At 40.2% G+C, this 22,245-nt stretch overlaps 1 protein-coding gene across 4 annotated transcripts in view; it reads right to left on the bottom strand.

Moving 5' to 3' along the window:
* LOC107561810 (SPRY domain-containing SOCS box protein 4-like) overlaps window positions 1-12,804 on the bottom strand; it is a 52,956-nt gene extending 40,152 nt beyond the window's left edge. For 2 of the 4 annotated variants that reach the window (XM_016246307.1, XM_016246306.1), the window contains exon 1: window positions 12,199-12,804. The gene's annotated coding sequence lies outside the window, so the exon portion shown is untranslated. The remainder of the gene's footprint in view (window positions 1-12,198) is intronic. The other 2 variants (XM_016246304.1, XM_016246305.1) reach the window with 2 other exon arrangements.
* Window positions 12,805-22,245: the final 9,441 nt, after the last annotated feature.

Genomic DNA, 22,245 nt, shown 5'->3' with positions numbered 1-22,245 from the left:
TTGTTGTTTGTCATTTCTCCGATCACAAATGTAGACATGGTTTTATGTTTACGCGGTGCGGTGCGATGCAACGCAAAGCGTAAAAAACAATACAAGTCATTATAATCCATAATTATGTCCCCACTGGATGCTACAAATTCCTCGTTTATAATTTGGTTTTAATTTTTTTGTCTCGTTGCTCCGGCCGGACAGGGCATCACAGTATGGTAAGGGGCATAACATTTCCGTCACACGCTTGAGGTATTCGGCCAATCAAAACGCACTGGATAGCTGGCCAATCAGAGCACACCTCGCTTTTCAGACCGATGAGCTTTGTAAAAATCGACGCCTTTCAGAAAGGCAGGGCATAGAGGAGAAACAATAATGTACAGTATGTGGAAAATAATGTGTTTTTTGAACTTTAAACTGCATAAACACATTTCATTACACCAAATACACAAAATAATGTTCAATTTTAGCAATATCATATGACCTCTTTAACTTAAACTGTGTTAATAGCTTACAGTAAAGATGAATGAATGAACAGAGGGACAGATAGACACAGATGGATAGATTGGCAAACAGACAGATAGATGATAAACAGAAGACTAGGGATGTTCATTTATTTTTCCTAACCGACAACCGACGCTCGTTAACCGATTATTAACCGTTAACCGACAAGATTATTTTAAATTAGAAAGGATACAGGTCTGTAACCCGTTAAAAAATACTAACATTTGTATCCCGAGGATTGATTTTGCATCCGCAGAAATCAGCAAACAACAGAAAATTAGGATTCACATGGCCATCATATCACATCACGCACCTGCAGCGCTTCAGCAAGCGGAGAAAAACATAATAAAGCTAGGCTATAGGCCTATATACATAACGATAAATATTAACCGACAAGATTATTTTAAATTAGAATTTAATTAAATTAGAAAGGATACAGGTCTGTAACCCGTTAAAAAATACTAACATTTGTATCCCGAGGATTGATTTTGCATGCGCAAAAATCAGCAAACAACAGAAAATTAGGATTCACATGGCCATCATATCACATCACGCACCTGCAGCGCTTCAGCAAGCGGAGAAAAACATAATAAAGCTAGGCTATAGGCCTATATACATAACGATAAATAGGCCTATAAGAGAAATATATTTTTACTTAAATAATTAAGAAATTAAAGAAAAACTGTGCAACAAGTAGCCTAATATTCAGAGTTTCAGTTTATTTTTGTGCAGCGCGAAAGGAAACCAGATGGCAGAAAGCGGCATCCTATTTTTCTTTAGGCTTATTTTACAAAAGCACAAAGATTTGTTTTTATTGTGAATGTACACAAATAAAGGAAAACCTTTTACAATTCCGATTATCTTTATGACTAAAAGGAGTAGCCTAGTTGCTTCACTGTTAGAAGGACGGACGGACGGACGGACAGATAGATAGATAGAATGTGTCACAGCAGAGTGACTAAATCGTGCTATGAGACGGTGACCGCATGGCATGACTGTATCGTGCCTTTGGGCATTACACTGCTGATATAAAATGCCAACGTCAAGCTGAGAAGTGAAAAAAAAAAAAGTTCACTACATCAGTTACATAGGGGTAATAATCCCAAACCATATGCAGAAATCAGCAAACAACAGAAAATTAGGATTCACATGGCCATCATATCACATCACGCACCTGCAGCGCTTCAGCAAGCGGAGAAAAACATAATAAAGCTAGGCTATAGGCCTATATACATAACGATAAATAGGCCTATAAGAGAAATATATTTTTACTTAAATAATTAAGAAATTAAAGAAAAACTGTGCAACAAGTAGCCTAATATTCAGAGTTTCAGTTTATTTTTGTGCAGCGCGAAAGGAAACCAGATGGCAGAAAGCGGCATCCTATTTTTCTTTAGGCTTATTTTACAAAAGCACAAAGATTTGTTTTTATTGTGAATGTACACAAATAAAGGAAAACCTTTTACAATTCCGATTATCTTTATGACTAAAAGGAGTAGCCTAGTTGCTTCACTGTTAGAAGGACGGACGGACGGACGGACGGACAGATAGATAGATAGAATGTGTCACAGCAGAGTGACTAAATCGCGCTATGAGACGGTGACCGCATGGCATGACTGTATCGTGCCTTTGGGCATTACACTGCTGATATAAAATGCCAACGTCAAGCTGAGAAATGAAAAAAAAAAAAAGTTCACTACATCAGTTACATAGGGGTAATAATCCCAAACCATATGAGACATGACTAATGTAACTATAACAACCTCATTCTAATGGACCGCTGATGTGCTGTCTCCATCTGCTTAGCCATGCGAGACAAGACTACATATAAAAGCAGTCTGCCAGGGCCGTACGTCTCCGCATGGGAAAATGCCCATTTGTGCGGACTTATCTATTAGAAAAACAAAAGCACTCGGTTGGTGAGCGTATCACTGGGATGGGGCTGCTATGGCTATAAGTCAAAGAAAATTGAAGCAGAATTCAAAACAACCCTGCTGTAATTGTGCCCTGTGGCTCTTCTACCGCGTGATGTCTTAAATCAGGCCAAATGGATCTTTTTTCTGTGCTTATTGAATTAAAGCGGATGAAGAATATATGACAAAACTGACACTTTTTATCTTTTTTGATACAATCTTAAATCTGCAACATTTTTGGGTAATAAACATCTTCCTCAATTTGCCATTCCACACTCAAGGCTCTATTTGTTTTGCTTGCCCCATCATAAAGACAGAGTTCTTTGTTTTCAGGCCTGCGTAATTGAATTTTCCGCCGCTGCATTGCGTGTTTGGCGAACGCCCCAGGACTCAAGAGTTTGTAGCTGTTCTGCATGACTAGAGGAATGATAATATCGCAGACCCCAGGGCTGCCCGATTAAAAGGCATGAATGCTGTTTTATACAATAGTTAGTTCTGTCTATGCAATCTGATTGGCCAAAAGGTCATACAGGTTTGAAATGACTGACAAAATGAATTTTTTTTTTTTTTTAATTTAGAGGACTATCTCTTTAAATAAAACAGGTCTAAATCTGTGGAGCCGCCCTGTGTGACGTGTGTTCACACTGTTTAGTCTACTAGTCATTACTGTGTACATACTCATATGAATTTGTTTATGCTTCAGCACCCGTCAGACCCTCAGCACACTTTTTCTTGCAAGCTCTGTGGCACACGGGAGCTTGTGTTTCCCTTCAGGATGGTGGGGGGTCTGTGATAAAGCGAGCGCCTGGTGCCTGGCCCATCGCCTGCGTTACCCTGGTCACCAGAGACATGATGGACACGCACACCTCTAGCCACTCGTGGCTTTGATGAGACATTCGCCATCTGTTGTTTATCTTTGCATCCTCTCTCTCTATTTAATTGGAAACATCTCTCTTTCCTCTGTGGATAGTGTCATTCATTTACTCATTTACATTTACTTTCTGTCTCTTTTTTCCTAACTCACCTCCCAGCTGGATAATCACGTTAAAACCAATTTGAAAAGGCAGCTGGTCTTGACTGTTGATTAGTTAGACTGTCAGACCTTAGACCTGGTTTCAAGCTGATAAATCATCTTGGTCAATCTGGTTAGAGCTGGTAGACCACAAAGGATTAGGTCATCCAAAAATGAACATTTTCACTCATTCTCATGTCATTCCAAAACTGTATGATGTTCTTTCTGCTGTGGAACACACAAGAAGATATTTTGATTTTGTTGTGCTAGGCTGTCTTTTCCATACAATTACAATGAATGAGGGCTAGAACTTTCTCCGGGGATGAAGACCAGGCTGCATTGCCCGAGTAACACCCAGAGCTAACTGCTATGTTTTCCCGGGCCTCACTACCCTCCATGGCGGGGCGGCCAGTGGGTATGTGGAGATCCCTTCAGTTGAGTGCGCTATTGCGATGCGCTGTGCCCGCAGAGCGCTGCCACCTGGCGTCTCATATCCAGGGTCTTTAAGTTCTCGTCTGCACTTATGGCCAAGGGTTACAGAGCTGCTGGACAGGCCGCTTCCGCCTTACATGCCATGGCCCTTCTGTAGGTCTATCAGGCCAAGGCACTTAAACATCTGCACGAGGGTAGTTCTGACCCAGGTGTGATGCAGGAGCTGCACACAGCGACAAATTTCACTGTACTGTCTCTGGGTCAGGGGATGTCAACCTTAGTGGTCTAGGAACGCCACTTTGCCCAACTGTTCTCGGTTGCACAGAAGCAGATGGAGGCTATAAAGCACATCCTGCCCCGGCGGCCCACTGCTGTCTCCACCCCGCCTGCTCGTCACCAAGGCAGCCATCCTGCGGCTTCCACCTCCGCTCCAGCGTTGCCACAGCAGTAGCCTACACCCAAGCCGGGTGGAGCTGGCTGCAGAAAAGTGCAGCCCATCTCTGCCCCTGCTAGGTCTGTAATGTGTCAGAGCAAGCAGCGTTCCTGAGACGGACGACCCAGCGATACAGGATCCTGCTCTTCATGAGATGGTGACTGCACCACTCCTTCCCCCGGAGGAGGGCCGGGCGGAGAACCTTTTGTTAAAGTTTTGTTCTGTTCCACGGCTCCACAGCCAGTGGTACCCAAGATTTTCCATCTCTGGGTCCCAAGAGAGCATGGATGGCAATGTGCGACACTGCGCCTTGCCACTCTTGTCCCCCTCTTCTATCGCCAGTGGGCAGCAATTGCATTGGCACATCAATTGCCTCGAGTTGCTAGCAGTATGGCTTGCTCTGCGCTGCTTCAGATCGCTGCTACACGACAAGCACGTACTGGTTCAGACAGACAACACTGCGATCATTGTGTACAACAACCGTCTTCTCCTCATTTGGAGTCAGGAGCATCTGAGGATGCTTTGGGTCATTCTTATCCCGGGCAAGCTCAATCGCGCAGCCAACTAGCTCTCGCGGCAGGCCACACTTCCGGGGCAATGCAGACTCCACCCCGAGACGGTCCAGCTGATTTGGAAACACTTCAGGGATGTACAGCTAGACCTGTTTGCCACCCCGACACGTCCCATTGCCAGTTGTTTTATTCCCTGACTGAGGGGACCCTCAGCACGGATGCGCTGGAGTGAAGACTTTCTGCCTCCACCTGGAAAGTGTATGTTGCCGCTATCACCGCACATCACGATGCAGTAGATGGTAGGTCTGTAGGAAAGCACGACCTGATCATCAGGTTCCTTAGGGGTGCAAGGAGACTAAATCCACCACACCCTCACTTGGTACCCTCCCCCCTCAGAACAGCTCTTTGTTTGTTATGGCAGACAGCAGAAGGGAAAGGCTGTCTCCAAAAATAGGCTTGTCCACTCGATAGTGGATGTCATAGTCTTGGCTTACCAAGCTCAAGATCAGCCGTGCCCCCTGGGGGTGAGAGCTCAGTCTACCCAGAGTGTTACTTCCTCCTGGGCATTGGCACGTGGCGCTTTGATAACAGACATTTGTAGAGCTGCTGGGTGGGCGACACCTAACACGTTTGCGAGATTTTACAATCTCTGTGTAGAGCTGGTGTCCTCCCATGTACTCGCCACAGGTAGCCAGTAAACACCAGGACCTGCCTGGTGTCAATCATGCTTGCTGCGCCATTTCCAATGGTGATAGACACTCCTCTATCTAAGTGGTCTTGTCTTTCACCCCAGTGGGCATGGGGAGGATTTGCCGGCTTATACAGGGCACTGGAAGGGGAAGCTATAGTGGAGCTTTAGTAGGGATCCCAATTCATCAGTTAGTTCTGACGTAACGTAAGGAGGGAATGGAGACGTTACGTCCCAACACCACAATTGCTGTACCACCGTTGAGTGGTCGGGACACAACACTGAGCTCCTCAGCGAAAAACAATGTGAAATTGCATGCACTCTTCGTTATATACCCATTTTGCGGGGCAGAGTGCACGATGCAAATCTGGCATGCCAATGTCCATTGGATTGTTTTCATTACACTTGAAGGTGATTGGGCTCTCGGGCGACGTTCTCCCCAGTTCTGACGTACCATCTCCGTTACCTCCTTCAGGGAACGAGGTTTACATACGTAACAGAGATGTTCTTTTCAGTCAGATCTTTTTTTTTTAAAGAATCACTTGAATGATTAGTTCTAATGATCAACTGATTTAATCCTTACTGACTGAACGATCTGGTTGCAGTTGTTTACAGCTCATTGGGGGACATTTTTCAGGGAATTTTCAGTGAATAACAACCTAAACTTTGTTGTGTTATTACACAAAATTATTGTATGGCTTTAGAAGATTTTTATACATTACCATTTAAATGTTCAGGGGCAATATAATTTTTTTAAAGAAATTAATATTTTTATTCAGCAAGGATGCTTTAAATAATTAAAAGTGACAGTAAAGACATTTTGTACGGTAGTTTAGAGTGTGAATCGTATGGTTCATTTGTATAATGCTTTTGCAACCTATTTGAAGCTTGAAAGCCTCATACTATACAATTCTTTGAAATTCCCCATTTTTGTTTTATGCAAGACATTTGTTGAGCAATTTTCATTCTTATTCAATTCCTAGACCATCAAAAACCCAGCACACCATCTACGAGTATGACCTGGTTTTTCCAGCAGCGTTAACATTGCATTTTTGTCCATCTTTTCCCTCGGTCTTGTTTTCCTCCCCACCCCCACCCTTATCAATCTCCCTGTCCCTCTCTGTCACTTAAACAGACAGCAGATCAGCAAAGCCCATGTCCAGTGCTCTATTATCTAGGTGGTTCAGAGGGCACAGGACAGACAGCCGTATGGTCACATGTTCCCCCATGCCTCTGTCCACCTACTCAGTCCTAATTAAACAAACCTACCCCATGGAGACACACCGCCGGTACGTAACAGAGATGTTCTTTTCAGTCAGATCTTTTTTTTTTTAAAGAATCACTTGAATGATTAGTTCTAATGATCAACTGATTTAATCCTTACTGACTGAACGATCTGGTTGCAGTTGTTTACAGCTCATTGGGGGACATTTTTCAGGGAATTTTCAGTGAATAACAACCTAAACTTTGTTGTGTTATTACACAAAATTATTGTATGGCTTTAGAAGATTTTTATACATTACCATTTAAATGTTCAGGGGCAATATAATTTTTTTAAAGAAATGAATATTTTTATTCAGCAAGGATGCTTTAAATAATTAAAAGTGACAGTAAAGACATTTTGTACGGTAGTTTAGAGTGTGAATCGTATGGTTCATTTGTATAATGCTTTTGCAACCTATTTGAAGCTTGAAAGCCTCATACTATACAATTCTTTGAAATTCCCCATTTTTGTTTTATGCAAGACATTTGTTGAGCAATTTTCATTCTTATTCAATTCCTAGACCATCAAAAACCCAGCACACCATCTACGAGTATGACCTGGTTTTTCCAGCAGCGTTAACATTGCATTTTTGTCCATCTTTTCCCTCGGTCTTGTTTTCCTCCCCACCCCCACCCTTATCAATCTCCCTGTCCCTCTCTGTCACTTAAACAGACAGCAGATCAGCAAAGCCCATGTCCAGTGCTCTATTATCTAGGTGGTTCAGAGGGCACAGGACAGACAGCCGTATGGTCACATGTTCCCCCATGCCTCTGTCCACCTACTCAGTCCTAATTAAACAAACCTACCCCATGGAGACACACCGCCGGCACACACACGCACGTGGTGTGAGAGAAATGCTCTCACAACAGGCATCTGTTGAAGCAGGCTGTGCTGTTTTTCTGTTCAGAACATTCTGGAATCAAGTATAAGCCAACGGCCGGCTTTAGTAATAAAATTATGAGATGCTTGTGCACTCTGTGTGTATAACTGCATGTGTTAGAGAGAAAGTTCTCCATATGACATGTTCTGATGGACAAGATGTGTTCTAAAGTGACACGCAAGCAGATGAATCCAGTGATCGCCCTTGGAGGCTGTCACATCAAAGTGAAACTAGAGACTACGAATACAGCAGAGACAGGATAAATGTGAACCTTACGACATTGCTGCTTTCAATTAGAAGTCAGATATCTGTTTACAATGTATGTGTGGCTACTCATAGCAGCAAAACCTTGCATGACGCTAATTTTAACCCATGTCTCATCTGCATCCTAAAATACAGTCACACAGAGCATAAATATTCTCAAACGAGAACAGAAAGGAAATGACTGCATTATGAACATCACAATACTGCTCAAAAGAGTAACATCAAAAAACTAACATCAAAAAACAAAAAAAACAGAGATAAGCAATTTTTCTGTCAACGCTAAGTGCATTTACACGCACTTTAAAAAGACGATTTCAGTTAGCCTAAACTAAAGCAATTCATCCTTTTAAAATGTCATACAAACGATTTAGTCGGACTGAAATCACACAATTTTTGTGAAGTCGGAATAACAGACCAAGACAATGTAACATGTAAACAACATTTACATTTACTGAAATGCATGATGTGACAATCACAGCCAATCAGAACATAAGTGGAGCAGGATTTTGGACGAATGGGATTTTCACAACATAGGAATAGAGACCCTGACAAAATGTCATGTCTTCTGTTGCAGTTGTTGCTGGTAAGGTCACAAACTCAGATTAGCATGTAAGAGATGCATGTTTTAATCATTTTTAGCTTGATGTCACTGAGCCTTGAGGACATGGTGTGAGAGACAAAAATATCTCATTCATACTTTTTCAGAACAAAAGTCAATGTGAAACCTACCACAGACATTGAGCTTTTTTTTTTTTTTACCAGAAAAGCTATGAAACATCCAAACCTATATGACAAGGATGCTCCTATTCAATTTCTCTGTCTAGCTAAACAAGCTTGTATTATAAATTAACACACAACAACTCTATTGAATAAACTACAGCAGACTGTGAGCATCTATTTGTCACCAGAAAAGCTATAAAACATCCAAACCTCCACTACCGTTGAAACATTTGAGGTCAGCAAGATTTTTTAAAGTTTACTTATCCATGTACGTACTGTATCCTTGTGATGGCAAAGCTGAATTTTCACACATTATTCCAGTCTTCGGTGTCACATGATCCTTCATAAATTATTCTAATATGCTGATTTGGTGCTCAAGAAACTTTTGAATAGTAGTGTATGTGACAAATACATTAAAGTTCTTCCAAATATTTCCCATACAAGATTCAATTGTATTTCTTTCCGTCTAGCAAAACAAGTCCATATTATAAACTAACGCAAAATAACCATACAATAAATACCACAATAAAACTCAATGTCAACTTCAAGCATCTATTTGTCACCAGAAAGCCAACAAAACTTCCCTAAACTTTGTGACAGGGCTAAATCTGATTTTAATTAAATGTGACTTTTTTTTTTCCTGTAGTTACTGTTAATCGGTTCCAAATATCTCACAATATAATTTCCCATTCAATTTCCCTGTGCCTAGGAGCTCAAAAGTCTTCAGCGAGAACATCAAACGCAGCTATGTGGAGGAAGAGTGTAAATATAAGACACATCCATTGAAGTCCAGGCATTCTGACAGCCCAAAAAACATTTCTCACTGTGACTAAAATGTCCACCCCCAACCCAAAACCGGTAATCACACTCACACTGCCTTGTGGCAGATGTGCGAGCCCACCTCCTGTCCTTTCAAACCCTTAAGCAGCTCGGACAAACACACACACATGCTTCTGGCACTAATCCAGTGGCCCTCTCCAAAGGAGGGACATTGAATGGTTAGGCAAATGGTTGTGTAGCTCTTCACACGGCTAACAGCTGAGCTCTAAGCTCTCCCAGAAGAGCCTCTCTCCACAGAGCAGCTCCAAGTCAGCTCTTTCCAGCCCACTGCTCTCAGGCAACACACTCAGTGATTAAAGCAGTCCCACTGCCCTCCTTGTCCCACACACACATCCTGTGCCCCCGTCCCACACTGCTCGCAATACACACGCACAAATACATGCAGAGATCACTCATAAAAAGACACATGAAATTATCAAGGTTTTTGGACATGTACTATAGAAAATGACTATGATAAGTACTTAGTACTTTGGTATACAAGTAGTGAATACCTCAGTATTTTTGGACATGTACTGTAGTAATATCATAGAAACATCACTATGTTAATATGGTAATCTTTCTGCACCATAGAATAAATCAAAGTGGCATGGTATTATCATGTTCTTCGGACAAGGTTCCAGTGTATATAAATATTAGGGTTGGGCCGATAGACGATGCCATCTCTACTCTACGTATATCCCTTCGAAAAAAGTACTGTGTTGGTACGGGGATGGCATTCATGTACCATGGTATTTACATGGTACTTCATGGTTTTCCAAGTATAAGCGAAATATCAAAGTAGCATTAACATGACGTCTTTGATACGTATCATGATAACACCATGGTAAAATCTTTCAGTACAAAGCGCCACAGTACAGCCATGGCCTTTTAGTATCATGACTTTTGTTTTACAAGTAATGTAAAAATGGGAATGAAAAAAAGTACAATGGTATTACCATCTGATATCACCACTGTACCATATACCAGCATAGTACTTCTTTGTAAGAGATGCCCCACTGCCCTCAACACAAAAAACACACACAATCTGTTCCATAAACATTCCACCACTGGAAGCACACAGTAGACGCATGCAAATCCATAAGCCGCGCGTGCACACAAACAATGAAAAGCATTCAAATCTGCTCCCCGGGCTAAGAGTCAGCCAGCGCTGTGGAAACGGTTCCTCTGAACACCAAACCAGAAGAAAGAGAAAGACGAACGATAGCTGTGACGCGCAACGCAGGGAGGAGAAGATCCAGCCATCCTCTAATCACCTTATCTGATTGTGCATAGCAGCTGAGAAAACATGAGCCACGGGTTAAGGTGAAAATACTTCTCTTTCCAACCCACACAAGCAAACTATCCTCAAGAGCAGGACCCGGGCACCGTTCCTACGACCCCACTTGCTGCATTCAGGGCTTCGAACCCGCTCCCTGGAGCTCAGAAAAGTATTACATGTGTGGAAACCCCAGGTTTATAAACATCACGGGCAGTTGTAACATCATGATAAGTACTTAGTACTTTGGTATACAAGTAGTGAATACCTCAGTATTTTTGGACATGTACTGTAGTAATATCATAGAAACATCACTATGTTAATATGGTAATCTTTCTGCACCATAGAATAAATCAAAGTGGCATGGTATTATCATGTTCTTCGGACAAGGTTCCAGTGTATATAAATATTAGGGTTGGGCCGATAGACGATGCCATCTCTACTCTACGTATATCCCTTCGAAAAAAGTACTGTGTTGGTACGGGGATGGCATTCATGTACCATGGTATTTACATGGTACTTCATGGTTTTCCAAGTATAAGCGAAATATCAAAGTAGCATTAACATGACGTCTTTGATACGTATCATGATAACACCATGGTAAAATCTTTCAGTACAAAGCGCCACAGTACAGCCATGGCCTTTTAGTATCATGACTTTTGTTTTACAAGTAATGTAAAAATGGGAATGAAAAAAAGTACAATGGTATTACCATCTGATATCACCACTGTACCATATACCAGCATAGTACTTCTTTGTAAGAGATGCCCCACTGCCCTCAACACAAAAAACACACACAATCTGTTCCATAAACATTCCACCACTGGAAGCACACAGTAGACGCATGCAAATCCATAAGCCGCGCGTGCACACAAACAATGAAAAGCATTCAAATCTGCTCCCCGGGCTAAGAGTCAGCCAGCGCTGTGGAAACGGTTCCTCTGAACACCAAACCAGAAGAAAGAGAAAGACGAACGATAGCTGTGACGCGCAACGCAGGGAGGAGAAGATCCAGCCATCCTCTAATCACCTTATCTGATTGTGCATAGCAGCTGAGAAAACATGAGCCACGGGTTAAGGTGAAAATACTTCTCTTTCCAACCCACACAAGCAAACTATCCTCAAGAGCAGGACCCGGGCACCGTTCCTACGACCCCACTTGCTGCATTCAGGGCTTCGAACCCGCTCCCTGGAGCTCAGAAAGTATTACATGTGTGGAAACCCCAGGTTTATAAACATCACGGGCAGTTGTAACATCCAACACAAAGAAAAGACTGCATGCTGAGTATCCTTGCCAGGGTGGACCAAACCTCAATGAAAGGATCAAACTTCTATTAGAGGAATAAAAGACAACGGGGAATGCCAGAAAGCAGGAGCTAGAAAGAAAGAGTGCACATGAAAGCAAGCAGGGAAAGAATGAAAGATCACAGGATAGTTTCTACACAGAAGTAAACACACATCAAGTTCTTCATTGCGCTCAAACACAAACTCACGGTGCTTGCACCGACCCGGTTGAGATGGTCTCCCCGGCAGAACTCCCCTGTTGTCACCCGTTCAGGGAAAAAAAACAGAAAAACCGCTGGAATAAAAGAAGAAAGGAGCTCCTCTCTTTGTGAGAAGGAGCGCACACTAGTTCTTTCTCTTTTCAATGTGTCTGCCTGCTGAGGAAGGAGAAAAGAAGCTTCTCCCCAGAGACGTAACCCCCCAACCCCCTCCCTGAGGTTAATCCCAGCCGTGGCAGCCTCCGTCCCACTCCGCACTCCTTACTCCGTCCTGTGTCGCGGCTCCAGCTCCGGCTCCGAACTCCAGCTCAGTGGCCCGAAAGACAGAGAAAGGGAAGAAGAGAGAGAAAGAGGACAGACGGCAGTGCGAGCAGCAGCGTGAGAGCTGCCTCATGATGAAAGGCGATCCGCTGATCTCATCAAGTAGGGACACCAGGCAAACAGAGAGAGGGGAGGACACGCCCCTTACCCCACCCCGACTCATGCATCCTCCTCCCCACAGTCGTTCACACTTTCGGCTCAGCCAATCAGCCGAGAGCTACTCATAAACACACATGCTTTGAGTCTCCAGCCTGTTACTTCCAGCGCTCGGATATCTGTTTTGAAAGATAATCTGACTCCAGCTCGAATGGCAACAATGTTATGAGGATGTAGCATTTCTATGCTTATGTTATGCCCGACATGAACATTCAATTTTAACACCGCTTAGGAAAAAATGGCTCTATTCATACAGGACTCATCTTCTTTGAGAAGGTCAGGACAGTTTGTGTTTCACAGATTTGCTTGGTGATTTTAATCCTGTTTAAATTGAACAAACAAACAAAGGACCACTGTAGAAATTATGGCGCAAGTTAATTAAAATATGTTTTTTTTTGCCAACTCAAGGTAAACTAATCCTGTCCGCAAAGGAATGTCTGTGATTATGCCTTTTTGCCAGTTTTCTGGGTAAAACTTGTTCAAAATGGTTCTACACTGCTAACATGCAACACAGAATAAAAATTTAAAAATACTTTAATTCAATAAAATTAATGAATCAATAATGAACTTTCCTTAATCACATACGCAATATTTTATTTATATCGCATAGTATGGTACATATCAAATTGTTTTTTTAAATAAAATGCACACATTCAGAGAACAAATAATCTCACTGTAAGTAAATAAATAAATAAACAAATAAATAATACAATAAAATACTAAATACATTTAAATTTAAAATAAATATAAAATAAAATAAAAAATATTGAAATAACAAAGAAAATAAAAATTCAATAAAATAAAATACTAAAACAAACAAACCAGCTGTGGGTTTCTTTTGTGATACTTGCTTTCCTCAAAAATACATCAAAATGCTAACCAACCCACGTAGCATACATTTATTTACATTAATTAATTTAGCAGACACTTTTCCCACACAAAGCTACTTAAATAGCTATTCTAGTCAACTGGATGTGCACTGCTGAAAAAATAGCAGCAGCGTGAGAGCTGCCTCATGATGAAAGGCGATCCGCTGATCTCATCAAGTAGGGACACCAGGCAAACAGAGAGAGGGGAGGACACGCCCCTTACCCCACCCCGACTCATGCATCCTCCTCCCCACAGTCGTTCACACTTTCGGCTCAGCCAATCAGCCGAGAGCTACTCATAAACACACATGCTTTGAGTCTCCAGCCTGTTACTTCCAGCGCTCGGATATCTGTTTTGAAAGATAATCTGACTCCAGCTCGAATGGCAACAATGTTATGAGGATGTAGCATTTCTATGCTTATGTTATGCCCGACATGAACATTCAATTTTAACACCGCTTAGGAAAAAATGGCTCTATTCATACAGGACTCATCTTCTTTGAGAAGGTCAGGACAGTTTGTGTTTCACAGATTTGCTTGGTGATTTTAATCCTGTTTAAATTGAACAAACAAACAAAGGACCACTGTAGAAATTATGGCGCAAGTTAATTAAAATATGTTTTTTTTTGCCAACTCAAGGTAAACTAATCCTGTCCGCAAAGGAATGTCTGTGATTATGCCTTTTTGCCAGTTTTCTGGGTAAAACTTGTTCAAAATGGTTCTACACTGCTAACATGCAACACAGAATAAAAATTTAAAAATACTTTAATTCAATAAAATTAATGAATCAATAATGAACTTTCCTTAATCACATACGCAATATTTTATTTATATCGCATAGTATGGTACATATCAAATTGTTTTTTTAAATAAAATGCACACATTCAGAGAACAAATAATCTCACTGTAAGTAAATAAATAAATAAACAAATAAATAATACAATAAAATACTAAATACATTTAAATTTAAAATAAATATAAAATAAAATAAAAAATATTGAAATAACAAAGAAAATAAAAATTCAATAAAATAAAATACTAAAACAAACAAACCAGCTGTGGGTTTCTTTTGTGATACTTGCTTTCCTCAAAAATACATCAAAATGCTAACCAACCCACGTAGCATACATTTATTTACATTAATTAATTTAGCAGACACTTTTCCCACACAAAGCTACTTAAATAGCTATTCTAGTCAACTGGATGTGCACTGCTGAAAAAAATAAAAAATAAAAAAAACCTTTAGACAAGCCGATGCTGGTCTGAATAACTCTTCTAGACAACATTTTGCTAACTAGACTTGATCTCTACCCACTGTGCTACACTAACCCCACATCTTTAGGTCAAACATTTAACAGGCACACTTCTCAGTCAAGCTCCAGGTCTTGAATAAACACCATATCCCTCAGTCCTGCAAGCCTTGTCAAACCCGAAACGCACTCAAATCCCTCTGAGACACCCTGAATGTACTCAGTCTTTCAGGGTGATGTGAGTTTCCTGACCATTTCCTCCAAGGCCACACACAAAATGAAAGGTCTGCAGCAGTAAAGAGAGAGCGAGTCACTCTTGCACTACCCCCTCTCACCTTCTTGCTGAAAACTCAATCAGCCTTTTCAAAAGTGCTGACCCCCTCTCTAAGGAAGCTCAGTCTGAACAAAGCGCAAGTTACCATGAAAACACAGACAGTCTTGTAGGATCAACTGCACCAGACATACTTCATGCCTAAAAAAATCACAAATTGTGCAAATAAGCTATAAAGCGTTAAGAGTTACAAACCCCAGTAAATCAAAACTTTCTTGTCCAGGAAAATGGGTCTTGAATAAACACCATATCCCTCAGTCCTGCAAGCCTTGTCAAACCCGAAACGCACTCAAATCCCTCTGAGACACCCTGAATGTACTCAGTCTTTCAGGGTGATGTGAGTTTCCTGACCATTTCCTCCAAGGCCACACACAAAATGAAAGGTCTGCAGCAGTAAAGAGAGAGCGAGTCACTCTTGCACTACCCCCTCTCACCTTCTTGCTGAGAACTCAATCAGCCTTTTCAAAAGTGCTGACCCCCTCTCTAAGGAAGCTCAGTCTGAACAAAGAGCAAGTTGCCATGAAAACACACACAGTCTTGTAGGATCAACTGCACCAGACATACTTCATGCCTAAAAAAATCACAAATTGTGCAAATAAGCTATAAAGCGTTAAGAGTTACAAACCCCAGTAAATCAAAACTTTCTTGTCCAGGAAAATTAACCAAAAATATTGATGACTCATCCTGCACTCACTCTTTTTATCCAATCAAATACTCTCTATAACAAGAAAGCCCCTCCCAGTAACACCATCTACTTCTGACCAGCAATAAAGTGCAAAAGTCAGTTTCTGGAAGTAAAGATTCCATTCATTTTATCCACAGGGGAACAGATTTGTAACAGTAACTTACATACTTTTAAAGACAGACTTACTGTGCTCTACAAGGTTGTTAATCAAGGGTATTTGTTTTGTTGAAACCACCAGCCCACATTATTTCAACTTATTTTTTAAGTAATCATGTTCAACTGAAAAACTGCATTGCCCATGATTCTGCCATGAAATCTCCACCAATCAGAGAATCGAAATAACCAGAATATACGCTCTCAAATAGATGCATTTATAAACGTAATTTTTATATTGTTAATAATTGTTTTATATAAATACTCATCATATTTAAATCAATAAGCTTTTTATTTATCCATTGTTTTTAATTTGATCACATCATTTAAAATGCTTTTTGGATTGGGATTGCGGTTCTTTCTAGTTCTAAACTAAATGCCAGTCACAAATAAGGGCCAATCCCATCAATATATAATGCTGAAACTTCCTATTTCAAAAGTAAACACACAGGAAAGAAAACCGCACTCATCAAGCATCTTGCCTCGAGCCTCTGGTGCAACGGGGGTTTTATTTGTGAAGTGAAGTGTCGCTTCAAATCGCAGTTTCCAACCAAACTCCTACCCATTACACCAGCTTTCATTGTCTTTCTCCTCTCACTTTCTTTGACCCATTGCTGTGGCCGGCTGTGTAAATTGCCTCCTCGTTTTCTGCTTCAGGGCGTTTTAACACTTTAGGGCCAGCATGTGGTGGGGGAACAGGAGAGATGGGAGGGACTTGTGTTAATCTATCAGACAATAGGGGAGACCCCCTTCCACAAAGAGATAATGGCCCAGCGGACTGAGAGGGGGGCTTCATCAGAGTGGTCTTTGTATAATAGAGGGGCTGTGGAGTGCACACCTCCCGGCGACACACGTGTCACACAAAAAAGCCTCGCAATTGTACGAGCACCAGTGCTGGAGGACAGAGAGGTGAGGGGTGGAAAGGAGGGGATGAGAGGGGAGTCAAAAAGGATGCTCATCTGGCAGTTACAAAACTGCCCCTGGACAGATGGCAAACACGCAAGTGAAAAGAAACGAGAGAATGAGAATGAAAAAAAGAGTGCGGTTCATGTGGTGACAGATATGATGACACATATTCAGAAAGCAGACATTAACAAGCGCGCAAGCTTCAGATTACAATTACAGATCACACGTAGAGCACACAGATGGATGGATCCAGGAGGAAGCAACTATATTGCCTTTCTCTTTGTGTATGACACAATAGCCGCTTACATCAGTGTGTGGCGGGCTGGCGGCACATGGAAAACTCTGCCACCCCCCTCTATTCAGGCACACAGTGCAAACAGACCAGCTGGATCCACACTGATATCATTCACCACACCAAACACAAACAAAATCATCTGCACACAGGTATTTTACTCCGAAAACACATACAAAACATTTTTTTTTTCTGGGTTAAAATTAATATGAAATTGAACAGCTTTTAATATGTACTGTCAGAGCATATAGCACTACATATAAATAGTTATAAAGAGTATTATTAAATAAATGATATATAAAATATAATATATATATAGTTTTATAATACTCTACGTAGTTATTGTGTTATAAATAAACTTGAATTAACAATGAACAATGGGGTGTGTGTGTGTGTGTGTGTATACACGTATACACATATATGTGTATATATATATATATATATATATATATATGTGTGTGTGTGTGTGTGTGTGCGTGCGTATATGTATGTGTACATATATATGCTAATATGAACTAATGCGTTACACATTTCCACATTAGGATGTGTAACTAAACAGAAAATGATTAATGATTCAATCACTTGAAAGATTCTAATCAAAACCACAGATTTGTTCATGAAACACCACTATTTCATATCAAACCTAACTTATTATAATTTATTTTTTTTGTCAAAGTTATTTTATGGAACCAATTTGCACAAAAATGTTCTAATGCGAAAGCCCCCACTGAAATCTTTTATATCGAACTGGATACTTGGTCTAAGTGTCTGTGTAGAGTTGCATTTCCTGATTTCCCAGAAATTCCACAGATACAGACATAAAGATTTGCACATTTGTCCACAAAAAGGGAGTGTTTGTGGGCAAAGCAAAATCAGACAGGATAAACATACACACCATAAACAGCCAACAAGACAAACCCCCATACAAAACATGTACCTAAAAACAGATTTCATAACACACACTCCAGACAACAAACACAGGACATTCCAAATAAAACCTCTCAGGACACAATCACAGAAACCAATACGACAGACACACTCAAACCACAGACACCACTCAAACACATGACATCACCTTCCAGTTGCGAGAAACAAGCTCATTTAAACACTGCTCGTACACACACTGGTCTAAGAGATCTGGCAGCAAGCGGCAATGCTCCATTTGTCTCTCTTAGCTTCGATCTGGGTGTGATGATTCTGCAGATTCTCATCAATATGACGTCTGAATTTGCAGAGTACAGCGTCAGGCTATACATTTGGGAAGGAACAGAATCAATGCCTTAAGTCAGTGATCCTCAAATCTGGCTCGTGAGATCCACTTTCCTGCAGAGTTTAGCTCCAACTCTAATCAAACAAACCTGTGATTTTCTTATGATCCTGAAGACAATGATTAGCAAACTCAGGTGTGTTTGATTAGGGTTAGAGCTAAACTCTGCAGGAAAGTGGATCTCGCAAGCCAGATTTGAGGATCATTGCCTTAAGTGGTGGAGAAGTGGTGCAGAGCTTATACGGAAGGATGGGGGATAAAATAAATGATAGGCCTACATTTGGCAAGACAACCTTCCTCCCTGCCAAAATCTCCTTCCTCTGTTCCTTACATTTCAGCCTCACTTTAATCTTCCATTTCAGGTACAGCTTCCTTCTTTTATGAGTGTGTTCAATTTCAATTTCTCTCCCATCTGAGGTCTTATAGGCTACATCCCTCAAATGTTGATCATATGGAATGATCATATTTACGAGATGAGGACAAATGAACATCTCAATGGCATATTTACTAGTTGAGATACACTACCATTAAAGGAAAACTTGAAAGACATTTAATAACCCTTTACATTGTGACTAAATCTTCACTTTGGGCAACTAAATAATATCTATTGTTAGCCATTGGCTAATAAATTCTTCGATTTTACTCGCTAGTGTGTGAGTTGGAGGCTAAGTTTAAGTTTAGCACAGATATATTTTCACTCGCCGAACAGTGAGCGCTTCAGAGTTTCACTCTCTGTCAAGCGATCTCTGCTATTTTTCAAGTCATCTCAATGGATGCGCAGCGTACCTGAATATGACGAACCGTAAACTCTAGGGTAAAGGCGCACGACTCGCCATTGCTTTGCTGAGAGCGCTGTTTCTCACACACTCAAAGAAAGAGAGCGAGAGCGAATCTTACATTCCATGCAGAATTGACGCGCTACATTGTAAACTATATTCTTTGTTGTATTTTCCTGTCAAAATAATGGAGTTCATTTGGAATTCTTCAGTTTTTAAGAACAACCATTAAAAACTGCTGGTTTCTCGGGTAGTGGACGGAACTAATGTGCACATGGCAATCTCATTGGCTGGTGCTCACCTATTATCGTCCCTGTTTTGATTACAGCAAATCAGTTCGAGCGAATGCAGAAATGTGATTAATATTCATGAACCCAGCAGCTCATGTTGAGAAACAGGCTGCGTTTTAAACCGCATACTCAATGAGTAGGTACTTAATTTCAATAAGAGTGCTAAAAGAGTACGTACTCTACAGCCAAATCTCGTTAAGTATGAATGCGATCCATACATCATCCGCCATGCTGATGTTGTCATGTGACTTAAAGTGTTAGTTCACCCAAAAATGAAAAGTAGCCCATAAATTACTCACCCTCAAGTCATCCTACGTGTATATGACTTTCTTCTTTCAGACGAATCCAGTCGGAGTTATATAAAAAATTGTCTTTGATCTTTCAAGCTGTTTAATGGCACTCAGCGGGTGTTGCAGTGCATCAGTCCAAAAGAAGTGAAATAAAAAGCGCCCATCCTTAATAAAAAGTGTCTCACACAGCTCCGGGGGGAGGGGGGGGGGGCAGCAAAGTTCTCCTGTAGCGAATTGATGTGTTTTTGTAAGAATAATAACCATATTTAAAACGTAATAATCAATTTAATCTAGTTTACTCTAGAGTAAGGAAACTTTGCTTCCTTTGCTCCTGTTAACAAACATTGGTTTTCACAAGACTCACCCGCACATGCGCAACGCTGACCTCATACGTCATCAGCCCGGAACTGCTTCCGTGTACAACTGTTGGCGCAAGCTACATTTAAGTGATTATTACGTTTTGAATATGGATATTTGTCTTACAAAAACGCATGGATTTGCTACAGGAACCCTTTGTTCACCACCCGGAGCCGTGTGAGACACTTTTTTTATGGATGGGCGCTTTTTATTTAACTTCTTTTGGACTGATGCACTGCAACACCCGCTGAGTGCCATTAAACAGCTTGAAAGATCAAAGACAATTTTTAAAAAAACTCAGACTTCGTCTGAAAGAAGAAAGTCATATACACCTAGGATGCCTTGAGGGTGAGTAATTTATGGGCTAATTTTCATTTTTGGGTGAACTAACCCTTTAAGACGTTACAAGCGCAACAACTTAAAAGATACGAGCGACAGGTTTAATATCTCTATCTGTAAATATTTTGATGTTGATGAAATTGGCTCATTTTATGGTCTTGTTGGAGAAACAGCTGCCTTTTTATTGTGATTGCAGTATAACCAATACATTTTGGATTGATTTAAGTTTTTATATTTTTAACCCTACTAATATGACCCACAATTTTATCCTTAAAGATATACAATTTTATTATGAAAACCCCAAATTTTTGTCTTTTGAATATGTTAATTTCATACACAAGCAAAACCGGCTTAAATCTCCTTTATTTTCCTCTTTTTCTTGTTTAACTCTCTTTGTTTCATCCTCAGGCTTAGCAACAACAACAGCAAATGCAATTTTTGATGCTTTATGATTGTATGGATATTATGATTATTCAAAAATATTTACGCTTCTAATTTTGCCTTTTTTCTGTGTATATATTCTCATACAATGATGTACGCAAACCCATTGTATTTATGTTTTCTATTATGATTGTTCATTGTTAAAGATACAACCATTTTCCCCTGCGCTAGTAAGTAATTAAAAGTTCTGCAGTAATAATAATAAAAAGAATATTGGTGCACTAACACCTCATAGCATCAGTAACTCCACAACCCTACCTAGTACAGTTTTCTGCAGCGTTTGCAATGTCTGCACAAAGGAGACATCGGGCAGCTGGTTGAAGATCTTGCCTTTGGAGAAGACTGCTGATATTATACTCAAAAAATGTATGTATTACTACTTAAAATATAAGATTACCCCAAAATGCATTGCTAGCCCACCCCAACACTTCCAATAATGATAAATGCTGACCAAAATGAATTAATTAAATATATAATTTTAGTAAAACAAGCGAAATGTAATTTGTTTTTGTCATATGTCATATGCACACTAGACAAATGCAGCTAAGGTAAATACATCTAAATTTTCAGTCAAGTAATTGATGCACAAGTTAATGAAACAATTATATTTTATTTACTGACAACAGGAAACATGAATATGAGTAAAAGAATGAATAAAAGTAACCATGAAAATCAACAACAAAGTCGACAACACATGAAACAAAGCTTTATTCAAACTTTTTTTTATTGTGTTTTATTGTGTTAGTTATTATTAACCTAGTCAAAATAACCCAACTGCAGTTTGATTGAGATTAACTGGAATGCACAATGAAAAAACATGATTTCTGAGAATAGTTAAAAACGGAGTTATCTGTTTTTGCAAATGAACTCTTCATATATATTTATTACATTTTATATTATCATCTCACACATGGATCTGCATTTTCTATAATAAAAAAGACATATCTGATATGACTTAATATATAATTATCATCAAACAAACAATATAATTCATATTCTCAAGGATTAAAGATTAAAAGGAAAAAAAAGAAAAATGATTGCACAACCATCTATTAGGTGGCGATATGCACTAAGAATGTAAACGACCATTGAACAAAAGAAGAAGAAAGAAACAGCATGACGCGCTTTTTCTTAGCATCCGTTTCCAGAGTATGGAAGCTATTATGAGAAAGTTTCTCATTATTACGAGATACTAAGTCATAATTTTGAGAAAGTTTCTCATTATTATGACTTACAGAATTATATATTTTTATTTAGTGGCGGAAACGGGCTTCCATACTAGAGTGACTTGTCGATTCGTCGCTCTGTTGAGAAT

Source organism: Sinocyclocheilus grahami, unplaced genomic scaffold (genome assembly GCF_001515645.1).
Source record: "Sinocyclocheilus grahami isolate Dianchi unplaced genomic scaffold, SAMN03320097.WGS_v1.1 scaffold793.1, whole genome shotgun sequence".
NCBI classification, from domain to species: Eukaryota; Metazoa; Chordata; class Actinopteri; order Cypriniformes; family Cyprinidae; genus Sinocyclocheilus; species Sinocyclocheilus grahami.
This window is presented reverse-complemented; position numbering and strand designations above follow the sequence as displayed.